The sequence below is a fragment of the Papio anubis genome, chromosome 18, assembly GCF_008728515.1.
Source record: "Papio anubis isolate 15944 chromosome 18, Panubis1.0, whole genome shotgun sequence".
NCBI lineage: Eukaryota > Metazoa > Chordata > Mammalia > Primates > Cercopithecidae > Papio > Papio anubis.
Window position 1 is genome coordinate 68,798,572 of NC_044993.1, and position 18,516 is coordinate 68,817,087.

At 47.6% G+C, this 18,516-nt stretch overlaps 1 long non-coding RNA gene across 1 annotated transcript in view; it reads right to left on the reverse strand.

Annotated features, from left to right (window-relative positions):
• LOC108583599 overlaps positions 1 to 18,036 on the reverse strand; it is a 42,351-nt gene extending 24,315 nt beyond the window's left edge. Inside the window, exons 1-2 of the long non-coding RNA XR_002519129.2 lie at positions 17,564 to 18,036; positions 15,911 to 15,997 (exon numbers count right to left, since the gene is read on the reverse strand). This is a non-coding gene — a long non-coding RNA (uncharacterized LOC108583599). The remainder of the gene's footprint in view (positions 1 to 15,910; positions 15,998 to 17,563) is intronic.
• Between the last annotated feature and the right edge of the window lie 480 nt (positions 18,037 to 18,516).

Sequence of the window (18,516 nt, forward strand, 5' to 3'; positions counted from 1 at the left end):
TTCACCAAACCCCCACATCTCTTTCTTCTGAGACCTTCTCTATAATCCCCTCTTTTATACTTAGTGAAATGGGATTCTCTTTTCCCTATCCAGCTTAAGCAAAAACTTTTGACTATGAGAGGAATGAGCATGCATTTAGTATCTGTTCTGCACTGCTAATTCCATCAAAGATTTCTCATTATTCATGCCTGGCAGTCTCATTTTCTTCTTTCGCCTCTCAGAGCACAGTCAAAGCCTTAATTACTGACCTTTTCACCCTTCTAACACCAGCGATTTCCCCCATTTCAGTTCTCAGGAAGTTCTGTTTGCAGAATTATCTCCTGAATCCTCACCTGGGGATAGAAATTGTTCTCTGTTGGCCATGTCTTCCCCCTCTAATTCTTATCAAAAAACTCAGCGATCTCTGTGCATCAAATATTAAACTCAAGCTTAACAGAACAGATAATGCTTCTGGCTTCTCTCTGTCTCTGGCCTATGGGTTAACAGGTTTGTAACCTTTGCAGGGGAGACACCAAATTCCAGGAGGCCAGAGTTTCCAAGGGTGCTGGTCACTCTTACTCTTTTTCTCCTGCTCAAAATTCAGCACTAGAGAGTATTACACCATTGCACCTGCAGAGGAGTTCATCTGACTCTAGGGACTACAGATGAGAGAGATGGACAAACTAGCAGGCATTCAGAAAATGGCTACCACAATGGGGAAGAAAATGAAAGTCAAACCAAATAAGCAATGGTCAAAACAAAACAAAACAAAAACCTAGAGACCAGGTGCAGTGGCTCACACCTGTAATCCCAGCACTTTGGGAGGCCAAGGCAGGTGGGTCACTTGAGATCAGGAGTTCGAGACCAGCCTGGGCAACATAATGAAATCGCATCTCTACCAGAAATACAAAAATTAGCCAGGTGTGGTGGTGGGCGCCTGTAATCCCAGCATTTTGGGAGGCTGAGGCAGGTGGATCACCCGATGTCAGGAGTTTGAGACCAGCCTGGCCAACATGGTGAAACCCTATTTCTATTTAAAAAAAAAAAAATACAAAAATTAGCCAGCTGTGGTGGCAGGTGCCTGTAATCCCAGCTATTCAGGAGGCTGAGGCAGGAGAATCGCTTGAACCCAGGAGGCGGAGGTTGCAGCGAGCAAAGATCATGCCACTGCACTCCAGCCTGGGCAACAGTGAGACTCTGTCTCAAAAAAAAAAAAAAAACCTAGAGATGTCCAGGCTGGCTGAAGAGAATATTCCAGAGCAGGGGTTGGGACACTATGGCCCATGGGTCAAATCTGACCTGCTTGCACATGTTTTTGTCAATAAAGTTTTATTGAAACACAGCCATGCCCATTTGCTACATATTGTCTATGGCTGCTGGATTAGGCTGTTCTCCCATGCTATAAAGAAATACCTGAGACTGGGTAATGTATAAAGAAAAGAGGTTTAAGAGATTTGCAGGCTGTACAGGGAGCAAGACACTGACATCTTCTGAGCCTCTGGGGAGGCCTCAGCAAACTTACAATCATGGCAGAAGGTGAAACAGGAGCAAGAGAGTGAGGAGGTAGGTGCTACACACTTGTAAACAACCAGATCTTGCAAGAACTCACTCACTATTGCAAGGACAGGACCAAAGGGATGATGCTAAATCATTCATGAGAAATCCACCCCCATGATCCAATCTCTTCCCACCAGGCCCCACCTCTAACACTGGGGATTACATTGCAACATGAGATTTGGGCGGGGACACATATTCAGACTATATCAGCTGCTTTCACACTATGGGTGGCAGAGTTGACTAACTACTACAAGAGACTGTATGACCCACGAAGTCTAAAATATTTACTTTTTCTTTTTCAAGAAAAAGTCTGCAAACCTTGCTCTTGAAAAGGAAGAAAAGGAAGAGAAGAGGAGGAAGACAGGAAGGAGTAGAAAGGGACACAGGGCTGTATTCAAACATCTGTTGTTAAGAAAGAGAAATTCAACTTATTTGGCATGGCCCAAGTTATCAAACTAGGAGCACTGGATTGAAGTTTCAGGACAAGCACTGTGCTGAACATAAGGATGACCCATCCAACAGGCACATAATCCACCCGGAAATGCTGTCCTGGGGTAGTGAAGATGATGTTGCTGGAAATATCCTTAAGTGGCATGTGGATGAGTTCCCCCAGAGCCATACATGTTGAACTAAAGATTTTGCTGATGGCAGGTACAAGCTGAAGGGGTTGTGAAAAGCAGAGTGAGGTTTCACAGAAGGCTGTTGCTAGAGAACGCCAGGAGAAGAAATTACATGGCCAGATAGAGCGGCATGACCATTGGATGAGGGTTTTGTTTGTGTTGTTTTGTTTTGAGATGGAGTTTCGCTCTTGTTGCCCAGGCTGGAGTGCAATGGCATGATCTTGGCTCACCGCAACTTCCGCTTCCTGGGTTCAAGAGATTCTCCTGCCTCAGCCTCCCTAGTAACTGGGATTACAGGCATGTGCCACCATGCCTGGCTAATTTTGTATTTTTAGTAGAGATGAGGTTTCTCCATGTTGGTCAGGCTGGTCTCAAACTCCTGACCTCAGGTGATCCGCCTGCCTCAGCCTCCCAAAGTGCTGGGATTATAGGCGCGAGACACCACACCCAGCCTGGATGAGGGTCTTTAGCAAAGATGGAAGTTTTAGTACCTTGCAATATAATCTCTTCATATATGTCCTCCTGAAATCTTCAGTAAAAGCACTCTTTTGTCAATGCTTCCAGGGTCGTACTTAGGGGGATTTAAAGGAGATGCGATGTGGCAGCCATTGACTCAAGGGAGTATCATACTAGCTCACAGAGACCTGGGTACATGCCAACTGGACCAACTCTTCTGAGGATGTCATAGATCCTGGGAGGCCACTCTGATCCTGCCAACATTGAGGCCAGGTGTGTCTTTGAAAAACATGGCTTGGCTTAACACCAGCACTTAATCTAACACCCATCATGAATCTTGCTGAAGTTAAGCTATACAAATACCTTTTCAGAAGATCTTTTTCATTCCAGATCCTTCTTAGAAATTCCTAAGGCTCAATGCTGTGTGGAAGATTCTAAGAAAGAAAATAGTTTCCGATCTTTGGGATTCCCCTGAGACGGTCCAATCTGTGAAAAGTTCATTGCCATTTCCCTCAAGGACACTGAGAACAGGAGTCTTATCCGGATTGGATCCTGGGAATTGAGAAGCTTCAGCAGATGGGAAATGCACCCTCCACTGGCTCACATCCCTGTGGGCTATTTCAGTTACCTATTGCACCCTAAAATTAGAAACTTTAAACCACCACAATTCATTATTGCTCATGACCCTGTGAGTTGCATGGGGACTTCCAGGCTGGTTTAACCTGGACTCATTTGTGTGGCTACCTGCAGCTGGAGGGCCAGCTGGGCGGAATGTCCAGGATGGCCTCACACATGTGCCTGGCAGTTGGTGTGGCTGTCAGCCAGGGAAGCTTGTTGTCCTCCATGTGGCCCCTCGCCCTTCAGAGCCCCTCTTCAAACGGACCTTTAAGCAGGATAGCCAACCCTTGCTTGGTGCCAGCATCCAAGAGGGCAAAAATATGGAAACTACGAGAGGACTCTCAAGGCCTAAGACTATAAGCACCCCAAACAGCTGAGGTCTCAGTTAATTCAGAAAGTTTATTTTGCCAAGGTTGAGGATGCACGCCCATGACACAGCCTCAGGAGGTCCTGACAACATCTGCCCAAGGTGGTCGGGACACAGCTTGGTTTTATACATTTTAGAGAGACCCGAGACATCAATCAATATGTGTAAGATGTATATTGGTTCAGTCTGGAAAGACAGGACAACTCCAGCGGAAGGTGAGACAACTCGAAGCAGGGAGGGGACTTCCAGGTCAGAAGTAGATAAGAGACAAATGGTCGCATTCTTTCGCTTTTCTGATGAGCCTCTTCAAATGAGACAATCAGATATGCATTTATCTCAGTGAGCAAAGGAGTGACTTTGAATACAATGAGAGGCAGGTTTGCCCTAAGCAGTTCCCAGCTTGACTTTTCCCTTTAGCTTAGCAATTTTTCTTTTTTTTTCTTTTGGTGACAGCGTCTCGCTCTGTTGCCCAGGCTGGAGTGCAGTGGTGTGATCTCGGCTCACTGCAACCTCCAACTCCCGGGTTCAAACAATTTTCCCTGCCTCAGCCTCCTGAGTAGCTGGGATTACAGGCGCCTGCCACCACGCCTGGCTAATTTCTGTATTTTTTAGTAGAGACAGGGTTTCATCATGTTGGCCAGGCTGTCCTTGAACTCCTGACCTCAGGTGATCCGCCCGCCTCAGTTTCCCAAAGTGGTGGGATTACAGGCATGAGCCACTGAGCCTGGCCTAGCTTAGTGATCTTGGGGTCCCAAGGTTTATTTTCCTTTCACAGCTAGAAGTTGGTCACCATCACTTTGGCAGCACTCCACTGGGAAAAGCACGTCATAGGCAGCCCAGATTCATGGAGAGGATAATAAACTCTACCTCTTAATAGAAAGCTTGGTTCAATTACACTGCACGAGCCTTTGCAAGATGCTGCACCCATCTTAGGAAACTGCTCCCCCTCCCCCCCCCCCACACACATCTTTACACGCAACTGCCCCTTGAGGTGCATCTACTTCCAGGCAGAACCTAAACTTGACAGTACTTGAAGGAAGAAAAGTAGTGTCCTAAATGCCAGTTCTCTTCTTACTTAACTTCAGCCTCATTATAAGCAGATTCTAACAGAGTTTCTGTGTCTTGAGAAACATTGTCATTAATCTTTGGAATTTAAGAACTTGAATTCATAGCAGTAGCCTGTGCATAGGAAATATGTATATGGTAGGTTTTTCCTTTCTGCTAAATCATGCTGAGGGAACCACAATGTAACTGTTTTTTTTGTTGTTGTTGTTTTTGAGAGGGAGTCTCACTCTGTTGCCCAGTGGTGTGATCTCAGCTGACTGCAACCTCCATCTCCCAGGTTCAAGCAATTCTCCTGCCTCCGCCTCCTGAGTAGCTAGGATTACAGGCAGGCACCACCATGCCCAGCTAATTTTTGTATTTTTTTTAGTAGAGATGGGGTTCTACCACGTTGGTCAGGTTGTTCTTGAACTCCTGACCTCTGATCTGCCCACCTCGGCCTCCCAAAGTGCTGGGATTATAGGCATGAGCCACCAGCTCACAATGTAACTATATATTGAAAGGTGTTTTTGTTTTAGTAATTAACAGGTTTAACAGAATGTATCTCCTAATCTATTCCTTTTACTGCAGACATCTATTGCCTTTTCAGCTTAGCAGACCTACCCTCTGTGGAGACTCATACTTCCTACGCCAGGCACGTGGCTCTCATGGGGGCTGCCATGTTCTCACATGACTCCACCACTCTGACCTCAGTTGATTGGACCAGGGATGAGCATCTGGCCTAAATTGGCCAATCAGAATTCTTCCCTTGAATATTTTTCCAAACTGGAACTAGACCAAGTTAATCATTCTCTGTGATGACAGGAACTGTGTGGAGTGAGAAATACAGGAGCTTTTGTGGCCACATTTCTCACCTTATGGAGAAAAGGCTTGAGTAAGAAGAAATTGAGTCAGTATGCAAAGCCAAAGAGAGAGATGGAGAGAGAGATCTGATAGTGTCTCCATCCAGAGATGGAGAGAGAGATCTTGTGGTAAGACCCTTGGTATTTATCATTCTAGTACATGTTTGCTACTACATACAACCAAGACTTTCACCTGAGGGCTTTCTCAAAGTCAGGCATGGAATATGTCAGAAAAGCCACAGAAGCTGGGCACAATGGCTCACGCCTGTAATCCCAACACTTTGGGAGGCCACGGCAGGTGGATCACGAGGTCAGGAGTTCGAGACCAGCCTGACCAACATGGCAAAACCCCATCTCCACAAAAAATAAAAAAAAATAGCTGGGCATGGTGGCGGGCACCTGTAATCCCAGCTACTCAGGAAGCTGAGGCAAGAGAATCGTTTGAACCTGGGAGGCAGAGGTTGCAGTGAGCTGAGATCGCGCCATTGCACTCCAGCCTGGGTAACAGAGTAAGACTATGTCTCAAAAACAAGAAAAAAGAAAAAAAGCCATAGAGTTGATGCCCTGGGACCACTCCTCAGCCAGTGATGAATGGGAGCCAGGGTATAAATGCTTCAATATCTTTGCCCACTGGATGGAACAACTTTGAAATGTATTCCACATCATCTCCCAGAGGTCCCCAGTGGGGTCGAACCCTAGCTGCCTGGAGTGGTAATCTGCTCTTTGAAGCCCCTTCTGTGGCCTCCTGCCTTTCATGTATCAGTTCCTCACTCCTATTGGTGTTCCCTGAAGTCATCTTCTAAACAAACCACTTGCAATCCTGTCCCTCTTTCAGGATGTGCTTGGGGTTGGGGTAGGGGAGTACAGACCAAAACATGATCCCTTTTCCACTCCACACTAGTAAGATGAGTTTCTGCCACTGGCAACCAAGAGTTCTGACTATTATCTCCTTCTGAGATAATTTCTAAAATGTATGTGGGAATTTCCCCACCTCCACCCCACTGCCTACGTCATCAATATGTAGATTTCTTAACAAAGTTTAATGGTATTCTTTGATCAAGTTTCACAAAACACACTGCACTTTCATAAGGGCTCCCCGTGACTGACAGATCAGCCATTCAAAAGAAGGGAAGTGTCAGAGATGGCTCTGCTAGACTCACGTATTCTTCGGTAGAATCTGGGTCAGGATGGCGTGGTCGGGAGATGCTTCTGGAGTTCTGGGACCCACAAGCCTGCGTGTCCCATTTTGGGGTATTAGGACAACTTGAAAACATAGTGGCAGGAGGAGGTTTCCTCCCTCCCCTGCAGTTCATCCTCCACGACACCCAAACTGCTCAATAGATAGTGGTTAAAAGAATAATGGGGCCGGGCGCAATGGCTCACACCTGTAATCCCAGCGCTTTGGGAGGCCGAGGCAGGTGGATCACCTGATGTCAGGAGTTCAAGACTAGCCTGACCAACATGGCGAAACCCCACCTCTACTAAAAATATAAAAATTAGCCAGGCGTGGTGGTGGGTGCCTGTAATCCCAGCTACTTGGGAGGCTGAGGCAGGAGAAGCACTTGAACCTGGGAGGCAGAGGTTACAGTAAGCTGAGATAGCACCACTGTATTCCAGCCTGGGTGACAGAGCGAGACAAAGAAAGACGAAAGAAAAAAAGAAAAGAAAGAAAGAAACAAAGAAAAAATAATGGATTCCTTCCTTCCAAACTGCAACTCACCAAAAGAAGACCAAGACGCATCACAATATTGTGGCCATAATCACCACAGTGATGATAATGAATATAATCAACTCTCAAGCCAGCCCCTCCACTAAACCTGGCAGATCACATCTGGTGTTTCACTTTGGGGATGTTTTAGTGGTCATGGTAGAGTGTTGCCTGACTGCTGGCTTTTCTAGGAATATAGAGATGTGTACGGATGACCCCTAAAGCAGCCTAACTGATTAGTATGCAATTCTCAGAGAACCAAACTGTACCCCAAAAGCTACTATAACAAAAAAAAAAAAGAGTTTTAATTCTCAAAGAGACAAATCAGATAGTAAAAGTGTTTATGTTCCCTTGGAGAATCTTCCCACCAAGGACCCAAAGTTGTCTCCAGACCAGGGAAAGACTGGGGCCTTGAACATTTCCAATTGTGGTATCACCTCCCATTCTCCTTTAGGTACAGTTTTCTCAGAGGAGCATACATTGTTCATTGCCACCAAGGGTATCCAAGGACACAAACTGAAGATAATAGTGCTTTATTGTCTCTCAGTCATCTGTCTCTCCCACATGCTGGAAGAAGAGCCAAGCCCAATTTATCCAATTACAAAATAGCAACATTGGCCTCATGAGATCAGATAACAAATTTCCAGTGGCAATCTATCTTCCTACCAAAAGTAACCAACATCTGTGGAGCACTTACCATGACTAAGGGTCAACACAAGTACTTTACATGCTGCATGTGTCAGGATGGACTCGGTTATGCTGCAGTAACAAATTAACCCCACAGTCTCAGCAGCTTAGCAACCCAAGTTGATTTCTTACATTCCATGTCACAGTGGATTGGCCGGGTATGGTGTGCTCCATATGGCCACTCAAAGACCTAGAATGATGGAAATTCTACCATCTTAATGCAAGGATTTTCCCATTACTGCACCAAGAGATGAGAGGAGGAGACAGTTATGCCCCAGCCCTCAAAAGCTGCAGACTACAGGTGATGTCAGTGACTTCCACTTACAGAGCATTGGACCCTGGCATGGATCTATCTAACTATTGGGGGTTTGCGGGATACGAGGGAGCACATGCGAATCCCATGAGCAGTAACCATTCCTGCCAGCATGCATTATTTCATCTGAACCTCATGACCCCATGGAATATATAACAGATGCTTGGAGAGTTATGGGACCCACCCCAAGGCATCATAGGTAATGAGTTGCAGAGCTGAGCTATGACCCTCGGCCTGCCAGGATTCAAAACACTATGCTGCATACTCATCACAAAATTCTATGAAATTCCCTCATACAGCAAAACACCACACCAAGTAAAAAGAAAGCCAAGTTGTGCAAATACAAAATAGAACTCCCCTGACACTTCACCTCCTCACCCGCCTGAACCCTACCGAAAGAATCAACCTACACAAATAACTGGAACGAAATTCTCGGGCAGTTTCCACAGGGGAAATGGGGTTATCTCATCTGGTTCTCGTATCCGACCTTGTCAAGGCAAGACCTTCCCTAAACTTCACCTGAACACCTGGGCACACGGTCATGTGTTGCCGCTTCTTGTTACTGGAAATCCAATGATGACGTCTTTACACAATTTATAGGTCTTTCTATAAGTGCCAAGATAATGTCATCCCTGTACCTGCATATCGTTCAGAGGTAGGCAAGCTTCTATGTAAAGTGCTAGATAGTAAATATTATAAGCTTTGTAGGATACATCTGATCTCTATCTTCTATTCTTTTTTTTTTTTGTACAATTTTTTTTTTTCTTTTTAGATAGGGTCTAAAAAGAAAAAAAAAATTCATCCATGCTGTGACATGGATGAATGTTCAAAACACATTCAGTGAAAGAAGCAGACATGAAAGGTCATATATTGTAAGATTCCATTGATATGCAATGTTCAGACTAAGCCAATCCACAGAGATAGAAAGTAGATTAGAGGTTTCCAGGGGCTGCAGGAGGAGTATGCAGAGCGTCTGCCCAATGGGTGTGAGGCTTCCAATTGAGGTGCTGAAAAAACTCTGAAACTAGGTAGTGGTGATAATGGCACAACACGATAAATGTAAGAAATGTCACTGAATTGTACACTTTCAGATGCACAAAATGGTAAATGTTGCATATATTATACCACAATTTTATTCATTTACTTTTAGAGATAGAGTCTCACTCCATCACCCAAGCTGCAGTGCAATGGCACAATCATAGCTCACTGCTGCGTTTACCTCCTGGGCTCAAGCAACCCTCCAACCTCAGTCTTCCAAATAGCTGGGACTACAGGTGAATGCCACCATGCCCAGCTTTTTAAATTTTTTTATAGAGATGCATTCTCACTATATTGCCCAGACTGGCCCAAACTCCTGGCTTCAAGCAATCCTCTCATCTCAGCCTCTCAAAGTGCTAGGATTACAGGTGTAAGCCATCATGCCAGGCAATTTTTAATTCCTATGCGAAATTTTCACCTAATAAATTCCTAGGATGAAAAAAAAATGTTGATCAACATGGAGATTAGAGGAAAAAATAACTTTAAACAGAGAAAAAAATTAAATGACATGATGTATATGTATACTGTGCCTGGCCTCATGGTCACTGAGTCCACTGCAGTGTTTTTTTTTTTTTTTTTTTTTTTGAGTCAGGGTCTCACTCTGTCACCCAGGCTGAGTACAGTGGCATAGTCACGGCTTACTACAGCCTCAACCTCCTGGGCACAAGCGATCCTCCCACCTCAGCCTCTCAAGTAGCTGGGACTGCAGGTGCACACCACCACACCTAGCTATTTTTGTTGTATTTTTGGTAGTGACAGGGTCTCACCATGTTGCCCAGGCTGGTCTCGAACTCCTGGGCTCAAGCGATCCTCCCACCTCAGCTTCCCAAAGTGCTGGGATTACAGGTGTGAGCCACCATGCCCATCCTGTTGTAGCTATTTTAATAGTACTGGTGTACAATAATTTGCTCTCCCTATAAAAACAGGACACACTAAGCCAAGGAAAGCACCAATCTAGTTTGTTCTCCCCAGATCTTCGCAATGTTGGAATTAGTATAAGAGTCCAAAATATTTCACATGGTTTGGCCTTTTTTTTTTTTTTTTTTTTTTTTTGGAGATGGAGTCTTGCTGTGTCATCCAGGCTGGAGTGCAATGGTATAATCTGGGCTCACTGCAACCTCCACCTCCCAGGTTCAAGCAATTCTCCTGCTTCAGCCTCCCAAGTAGCTGGGGTTTCAGGCATGAACCATCATGCTCAACTACTTTTTGTATTTTTAGTAGAGATGGCGGTTTCACTATGTTGACCAAGCTGGTCTCGAACTCCTGACCTCAAGTGATCCACCCGCCTTGGCCTCCCAAAGTGCTGGGATTATAGGCATGAGCCAACATGCCTGGCTGGTTTGATTTTTTATTGTGGTGAAATACATACAAAAGCCATCGTTTTAACCATTTTCAAGGGAACAATTCAGTTAAGTGCATCCACCACGTTGTACATCCATGTCCCCCATCCATCTCCAGAACGCTTTCATCCTGCAAATATGCAGCACCTTGCTGCACTCCAGGTTTTTTGTCCCACAACAGAGCTGGGCTGAATTACCAATGTGGACTTTGTTCGACAACAGGCTAAAGAGGGAGAAGCCCATGAACCTTGTGAGGAGTGCATGACAGGTGCTCGCAGGATGACAGGGCTCAGGGCCCTCCAGCCACTGCTGCTGCTGCCTGTCCTGCTGGGTGGCCACCCCATCCCGGGGAGGAAGAGCACTCACAGCTGCTGCTGACCTCCTTCAGTGGCTTCCGCTGGGACTACGACCAGGATGTGGACACCCCTAACCTGGACTGTCTGACCCACGAGGGTGTCAAGACCAAGTACCTCATGCTGCCCTTTGTCACAGTGACCTCCCCATCCCACTTCACCGCCATCCCAGGTAAGCACCACTCTGCCCATTTCACCCGATGCCCATCAAAGCCCCAGTGCCCGTCATTCCCTGGGATAAGAAGCAGAGCTCGGTTAGCCCTAGGGAGGGTGAGGGGGCTCCTGCAGCCCATGGCCATGCCGCAGGAGCAGCACCAGGTCTGAATACACTGAGGTGTGGGGATGCAGGGGTGCAGGGATGCAGGGCCGTCACTTGGGCCTCAAGTCCCAGCCTGCAGACAGGACCAGGACCAGGGATGCAGCCACCTGAGGGTCTCCCTACTCCCAGGCCCTTCCCCACCAGGACCAGTGGTCTTCTGTAAAAGTAAGTAATTAAAAGAATGTGACTTTTTTTTTTTTTTTTTGTGACGGGGTCTCACTCTGTTGCCCAGGCTGTAGCTCAGTGGCATAATCACAGCTCAGTGGGGTCTCAAACTCCTGGTCTCAAGCAGTCCTCCCTACCTAAGCCTCCCCAGTAGCTGGGGATACAGACAAGCCACCATGCCTAATTTTCTCAGTTTTTTAGACATTGGGGAGGGGGTGTCTCACGATGTTGCCCAGGCTGGTTTTGAACTCCTGGCCTCAAGTGATCATCCCACCTCAGCCTCCCAAAGTGCTGAGATTAGAGACATAAGCTACTGTGCCTGGCCTGATCTTTTTTTAAAAAGTAAATAAGGCCGGGCACGGTGGCTTACCCCTGTAATCTCAGCACTTTGGGAAGTCAAGGCGGATGGATCACCTGAGGTCAGGAGTTCAAGACCAGCCTGGCCAACACGGTGAAATGTCATCTCTCCTAAAAATACAAAAATAAGCCGGGTGGGGTGGCAGACGCCTATAACCCCAGCTACTCGGGAGTCTGAGACAGGAGAATCTCTTGAACCCAGGAGGCAGAAGTTGAAGTGAACCAAGATTGTGCCATTGCACTCCAGTTTGGGCAACAGAGCAAGATTCTGTCTCAAAAATAATAAAAATAAAAAGGTAAATAATTAAAATCACTTTTAAAGAATTGTATAAAAATAATAAAACATTGACATTTACAGAGCTCAGTGAGATGAGGTGACTCATACCCTCCAGTGGCGTCCTGGTTCTCTTACATGAGAATTCAAATGTCTTTCTGCAGCCCAAAAGATTCCACGCAGCCTGGCCCCTGGCCCATCTTCTGCCAGCCTCTCTCATCTGTCTCCCTCTCCTTCACTTCCCTCCAGATCAGAGAGGCCTTTTGCCTGTGCCTTCTGCCCTGCTCCCTCCAGCCCCAGGGTCCTGGCCTGTGCTAGTCCAGTCCCTCCAGCTCACCAGGAGCATGCAGTCCAGTCGAGGAGACAGATACCAGACACCCAAACAGGCACACACATCCCGTGACAACTTGGGAGGCACCAAGGAGGAAAAGGAGTTTTCCAGGCATAGACTACAGGGGTAAACTGGCTTCAAAGTAGAGAGGGAGACAGGGGCTCTCTGAGCATGGGGCAGTTGAGTTGAAAGAGATCTCAGAGGACCAGAGCGAGGAAAAGTGTTCCAGGCAGAGGGAACAGCAATTGTGAGGTCTCTGAGACAAAGACCTGGTCATTTCAGAATCCCAGTGGCCACTAAAATAGAGGGACTCCAACCCAAAAAGGAGGGAGAGGGGGCTGCTGGGAAGCAAGGGACTCTGTGTAAGAATCACAATAGCTTCTGTTCCTCAAACACAGGCTTGGTGCCGGCACTGTGTGAAGTCCTTTGCTTTCGTGATCTCTGATACACGGAGATAGCAAAGTCAGTGTCCCATTCTACAGATCGGAAAACTAAGGTTCAGAGGTGCTGAACAGGCCGGGTGCAGTGGCTCACGCCTATAATCCCAGCACTTTGGGAGGCCGAGGTGGGCAGATCACCTGAGGTCAGGAATTCAAGACCAGCCTGGCCAACAAGGCAAAACCCTGTCTCTACTAAAAGTACAAAAATTAGCCAGTTATGGTAGCGCATGCCTGTAATCCCACTTACTTGGGAGGCTGAGACAGGAGAACCGCTTGAACCCGGGAGGTGGAGGTTGCGGTGAGCCGCGATCGTGCCACTGCACTCCAGCCTGGGTGACAGAGCGAGACTCTGTCTCAAAAGCAGCAAAAACAAAACCAGATGCTGAATAACTGACCAGCTGCTCTGCTAGAAAGTGGGGAAGACAGACTTGGAATTGGGGTGTCCCTGGCCACACGGAACTGGTTCTACCTGGTTTTCTGAGCCTGGAAGTCCATCCACAGATCCCCTCACGCAGTGCACCTTAAACACAGGAAGGTGAGGCACGGTAGAGTGCCTGGCGGCATGAGCCCCACTCCTATCCAGACAGCCGCTTCTTCAGGGGTCTGGGAAGGCTTCTAGAACCTTAGAGATTCCAGGCAAATTGCAGTTGCCTTCTTCTGGGGAGAGGGTTTATCACTCTCATCAGACTCTCAAAGGGGTCCTCGAATCAGAAACTTAAAAAATAGGTTGGCTCACACATGCAGTCTCAGCACTCTGGAAAGCTAAGGCGGACCGATCGCCTGAGGTCAGGAGTTTGAGACCAGCCTGGCCAACGTGGCGAAACTCCATCTCTACTAAAAAAAAAAAATACAAAAATTAGCAGAGTGTGGTGGCACACGCCTGTAGTCCCAGCTTCTCAGGAGGCTGAGGCACGAGAATCGCTTGAACCCAGGAGGCAGAGGTTGCAGTGAGCCGAGATTGTGCCATTGCACTCCAGCCTGGGCGGCAGAGTGAGACTCTATCTCAAAAAAATTTTTTAAAAAAAAGAATAGAAACTGAAAAACCAAAGCTGAACAACCACTCACAGGAAGATTTGCTGAGGTAGATTTTTCTACATGCAAACTCTGAGAGGCAAGTCATCTGGGAGCTCTTAATGCCAGGAAGCAGGAGCCAAATATCCCTTTTCCGGAGAAAGGAAAGCCACTTGCCAGTGGCGTTAACTTCATGACACTTAAAAGATCTCCTGTGGGCAGATCCTGGATGGATCCCTGGGTGCCGAGAATACGATGAGCACAAACTATCGTAAAGTATGCCCACCTTTTATTTATTCCCAGATTGTGATGAGAAGATAGAAACAGTGAGAGCCAATGTTTAAAATTACAGAATCACCCTACTGCTCTTCTACATTCTGCCAGGGGGACAGAAATGGGTATGGCTTCAGGCTGGGCGTGGGGGCTCATGCCCGTAATCCCAGCACTTTGGGAGGCCGAGGCAGGCGGATCACCTGAGGGTCAGGAGTTCGTGACCAGCCTGGCCAAGATGGTGAAACCCCATCTCTACTAAAAATACAAACGTAGCTGGGTGTGGTGGCGGGTGCCTACAATCCCAGCTACTTGGGAGGCTGAGGCAGGAGAATCGCTTGAACCCGGGAGAGGTTGCAGTGAGCCGAGATCATGCCATTGCACTCCGGCCTGGGTGACAAGAGCGAAACTCCATCTGGAGGAGAGGAGAGGAGGGGAGGGGAGGGGAGAGGAGGGGAGTGGAGGGGAGGGGAGAGGAGAGTAAAGAGGGAGGGAGGAAGGAAAGAAGGAAGGAAGGAGAAAGGAAGAAAAACAGAGAGAAAGAAAGAAAGAGAAAGAAAGGAAGAAAGGAAGAAAAAGAAAGAAAGAAAGAGAAAGAAAAAGAAAGAAAAGAAAGAAAGAAAGAAAGAAAGAAAGAGGAGGGAGGGAGGGAGGGAAATGGGTAAGACTTCAGTGAAGGATAATCTGACAAAATCAGATAGTACACTAGACACAGGGGCTCACATAATCCCAGCGCTTTGGGAAGCCAAGGGGAGAGAATCGCTTCAGCCCAGCAGTTTGAGACCAGCCTGGGCAATATCGCGAGACCTCATCTCTAAAAAAATACAAAAATTAGCCGGGCTTAGTGGTGCACATCTGTAGTCCCAGCTACTCTGGAGGCTAAGGTGAGAGAACTGTTTGAGCCTGGGAGGTTGAGGCTGCAGTGAGCTGTGATCACACCACTGCACTCTAGCCTGGGTGACAGTGCAAGATCCTGTCTCAAAAAAAATTTTTTTAATGCATTATCTTTCTTATTTGGCAATTCCACTTGTAGGACTTTGTCCTGCTGACATATTTGCTCGGTGGTAAGGGATGTACATACAAAGTTATTCACTGCCTACAAATAACAAACTGGTGTAACAGAAAATCTTCATTCACTCACTGTAGAAACAGCATGTTCCTGTGTTCCTCTTATTTATAACCAGATATACCATTTATTGAGCTGGGAAACATTTACTCTGCTTCAACATTAAAACAGCTTTTTGGCCACATGTGGTGGCTCATGCCTATAATCTCAGCACTTTGGGAGACCAAGGCAGGAGGATTGCTTGAGCCCAGGAGTTCAAGACCAGCCTGGGCAACATAGCAAGACCCCATCTCTGCAAGAAATTAAAATAAAAAGTTAGCCAGGTGTGGTGGTGCACACCCATGGTTCCAGCTACTCAGGAGGCTGAGGTGGGAGAATCGCTTGAGCCCAGGAGGTCAAGGCTGCAGTGGGTTATGACTGTGCCACTGCCCTCCAACCTGGGTGACGCAGTGAGACCCTGCCCTCCACCCACAAACCAAGGAAAAGGCTTCTTAACCTCAGCTCTATAGACATTTAGGGCAGGATCATTCTGTATCGCATGGGGTTGTTCTGAGCACTGTGGGATGTTACCAGCTTTCCTGCTCTCTACCAACTAGATCGATGCCATTGGCACCCTTCTCCCATTGTGACAACCAGAAATATCTCCAGACCCTGCCAAGTGCCTGCCGGGGGCCAAATTCACCCTCAGCTGAGAACCAGTGCCTTGAGATAACTATACACCATGTTGAACCCAGTACCTGGCTTCAGAAAATGTCCAGCAGGTTCCACAATCATCAGCTCCTTCAATTCTCTAAACACTGACAGCAAGTCAGGCAGGTTCCTTCCTGAAAGGTGAGAAATCAGAGACTGAGGTCACACAGGTGGGAAGAGGCAAGGCAGGATCCCAACTCAGCCCTGGATGGTTCCAGCAACTGGGTCGCCCATCCCTGCCACTGCCACCCCCAGCTGCCCTCCTCCAGCCTCAGCCTTCATGTGTCTTTGGTTCTCATTAAGTAATCATTACGAACCCCTGTGAATTTCACCCAGCTCCCAGCTTCCAGGTAACAGATATAGATCCTGAATATGTTGCTTTACTGAAACAGAGGGCACCCGGGACCCGGCAAACCACTGGCATTTGTCTTCAGTGGCTGGGCTCAAGCCGACCTCTGTCTGACTCCAGTGTGGAAAGGAATTATCCATAATAGAAAAAATAATGGATAAAAATTGGTGCTGCCAGCACCCAAAGACCTCATCAGATTCCAGGGGGTAGGCTGGACAAAAACTATGATAAAGGGGGTTCCCTCAACCCAGCCACTTATTAACTGCAGTTTAAAACAAGGGGGATTGGTGGTGAGGCGGGGTGATCCCTGTTTCACATCTGGGCTGCAGTACCATACACAGGTCCAGTTAGGGTTCAGGTCCAAGAAGCCATGTAGATAGCCCTTCGAGCTGCCTAGACAGAGTCCTGGGGGTGCCAGAAACGTGGTAGTCCCAAGCAAGAAACAAAGCCGGCAGAGTCCAATCCCCCCAGCACAAGAGCCCTTCTAGGAGAGACTCCCTGAGACAGAGAGCTCACTTCACTGCCCAGATTCCCCCTGGGGCACATGGTATCTCTACAAAACCGAGCCGGTTGTACGCACTATGTGCCTGTAGAGGTGCACGGTGCAGACACCTCAGACTTCACCCGGGAGACAGGATCACATGACCCTCATCAGCTTTCCCTGCTGCTGATGAAGAGAAGTCTTCCTGGAGAGTTCTTTGAGAGGGCTGATGCTGTATTCCTTCTTTCACTCAGGGAATACTGTTTGAGCTTCTACTTTGGTCCAGGCAGTAGGAATGGTGGCCAACGACAGAACTCATGTGTCTTGGGAATGGTGCCATCTTCCCAGGGCTTGTGTCATGACATGGGGCTCCGGTCCCCTCCACTCTCTGATCCCATAGATCTTTTTGTGAGGATGGCTTCCTTTTCTCTGTAGTTCAGTCCAGGGAGAAGGATAAAAAGTCCCTTTTGGGAGGATGCTTTCACTGCTTCGCTTCCTTTCTCTGACAGCTCAGGGAATCAGAAGACAAGGGAGATGACATTTGTTGTTGTTTTGTTGTTGTTTTGGAGACAGGGTCTTGCTCTATTGCCCAGGCTGGAGTTCAGTGGTGTGATCACAGCTCACCACAGCCTTGACCTTCTGGGCTCAAGCAATCCTCCTGCCTCAGCCTCCTGAATAGCTGAGACTACAAGTGTGTACCACCATGCCCAACTAATTTTTAATTTGTTTTTTTAGAAATGGGATCTCACTATGTTGCTCAGGCTGGTCTCAAACCCCTGGGCTCAAGTGATCCTTCTGCCTTGGCCTCCCAAAGTGTTAGGATTTCAAGTATGAGCCCCCACACCCAGCCAAGACTGTGTTCTTACTCACCTAGTATCCCACAAGACTTTCCCCATGCCCCAGCTCCTCCATGGCTCCTGGAAGGGGCTAAGCTTGTGAAGCTCCAGGTCACAGGGAGTCTCTGGTTTCCTCCAGGACATTCTCTCCTAGAAGCAAGGAGTCCAAAGGTGCCAGCAATTTGAATGAGAAAAGGCTCAGGGAGAGAGGATTTTTAAAAACATTGGCTGTTGACTCCAAATATCCTGCCTCATCATCTCTCCACTCCAGAAACGTTTCGCATGCTTACAAAGGGTGTTTGTTCTTCCTCTAAGTATTTGCCCCCAGCCCCACCTGCAAGAAGGTAGAAGTAGGGCCTCTGCCTGGGATCGTAACTCTCAAATACAAGGCAAGACCTGCCTCTCCTCCAACATCCCCAGGACTGAAGGACTGCGCAAGTCTGCATATGGATCGAGCTTCTCCCTCCCTCATCTGAAGGGACTTACTTCCTTCAAGCCACTTTTCTTCTTCCCACCTGGCTCCACGCCCCCACCCAGTCATCCCCCAACCCATCTCTCCCCACCTCCATGCCACACAAGAGGGGCTTGACCACAGCGCCTGGAAGTTCCTTAAAAATGAATGGTGTGTCGGGCCGGGCGCAGTGGCTCACGCCAGTAACCCCAGCACTTTGGGAGGCCGAGGCAGGTGGATCACTTGAGGTCAGGAGTTCGAGACCAGCCTGGCCAACATGGTGAAACCCCATCTCTACTAAAAACACAAAAATTAGCTGCATGTGATGGCACATGCCTGTAGTCCCAGCTACTTGGGGGGCTGAGGCAAGGGAATCACTTGAACCCAGGAGGCAGAGGTTACAGTGAGGCAAGATTGCACCACTACACTCCAGCCTGGGCGATAGAGTGAGACTCTGTCTCAAAAAAAAAAAGAAAAAAAAAATCGAATGGTACGATTAGCACATGGTTAACTTATGATTTTTTAAAAATGGAATG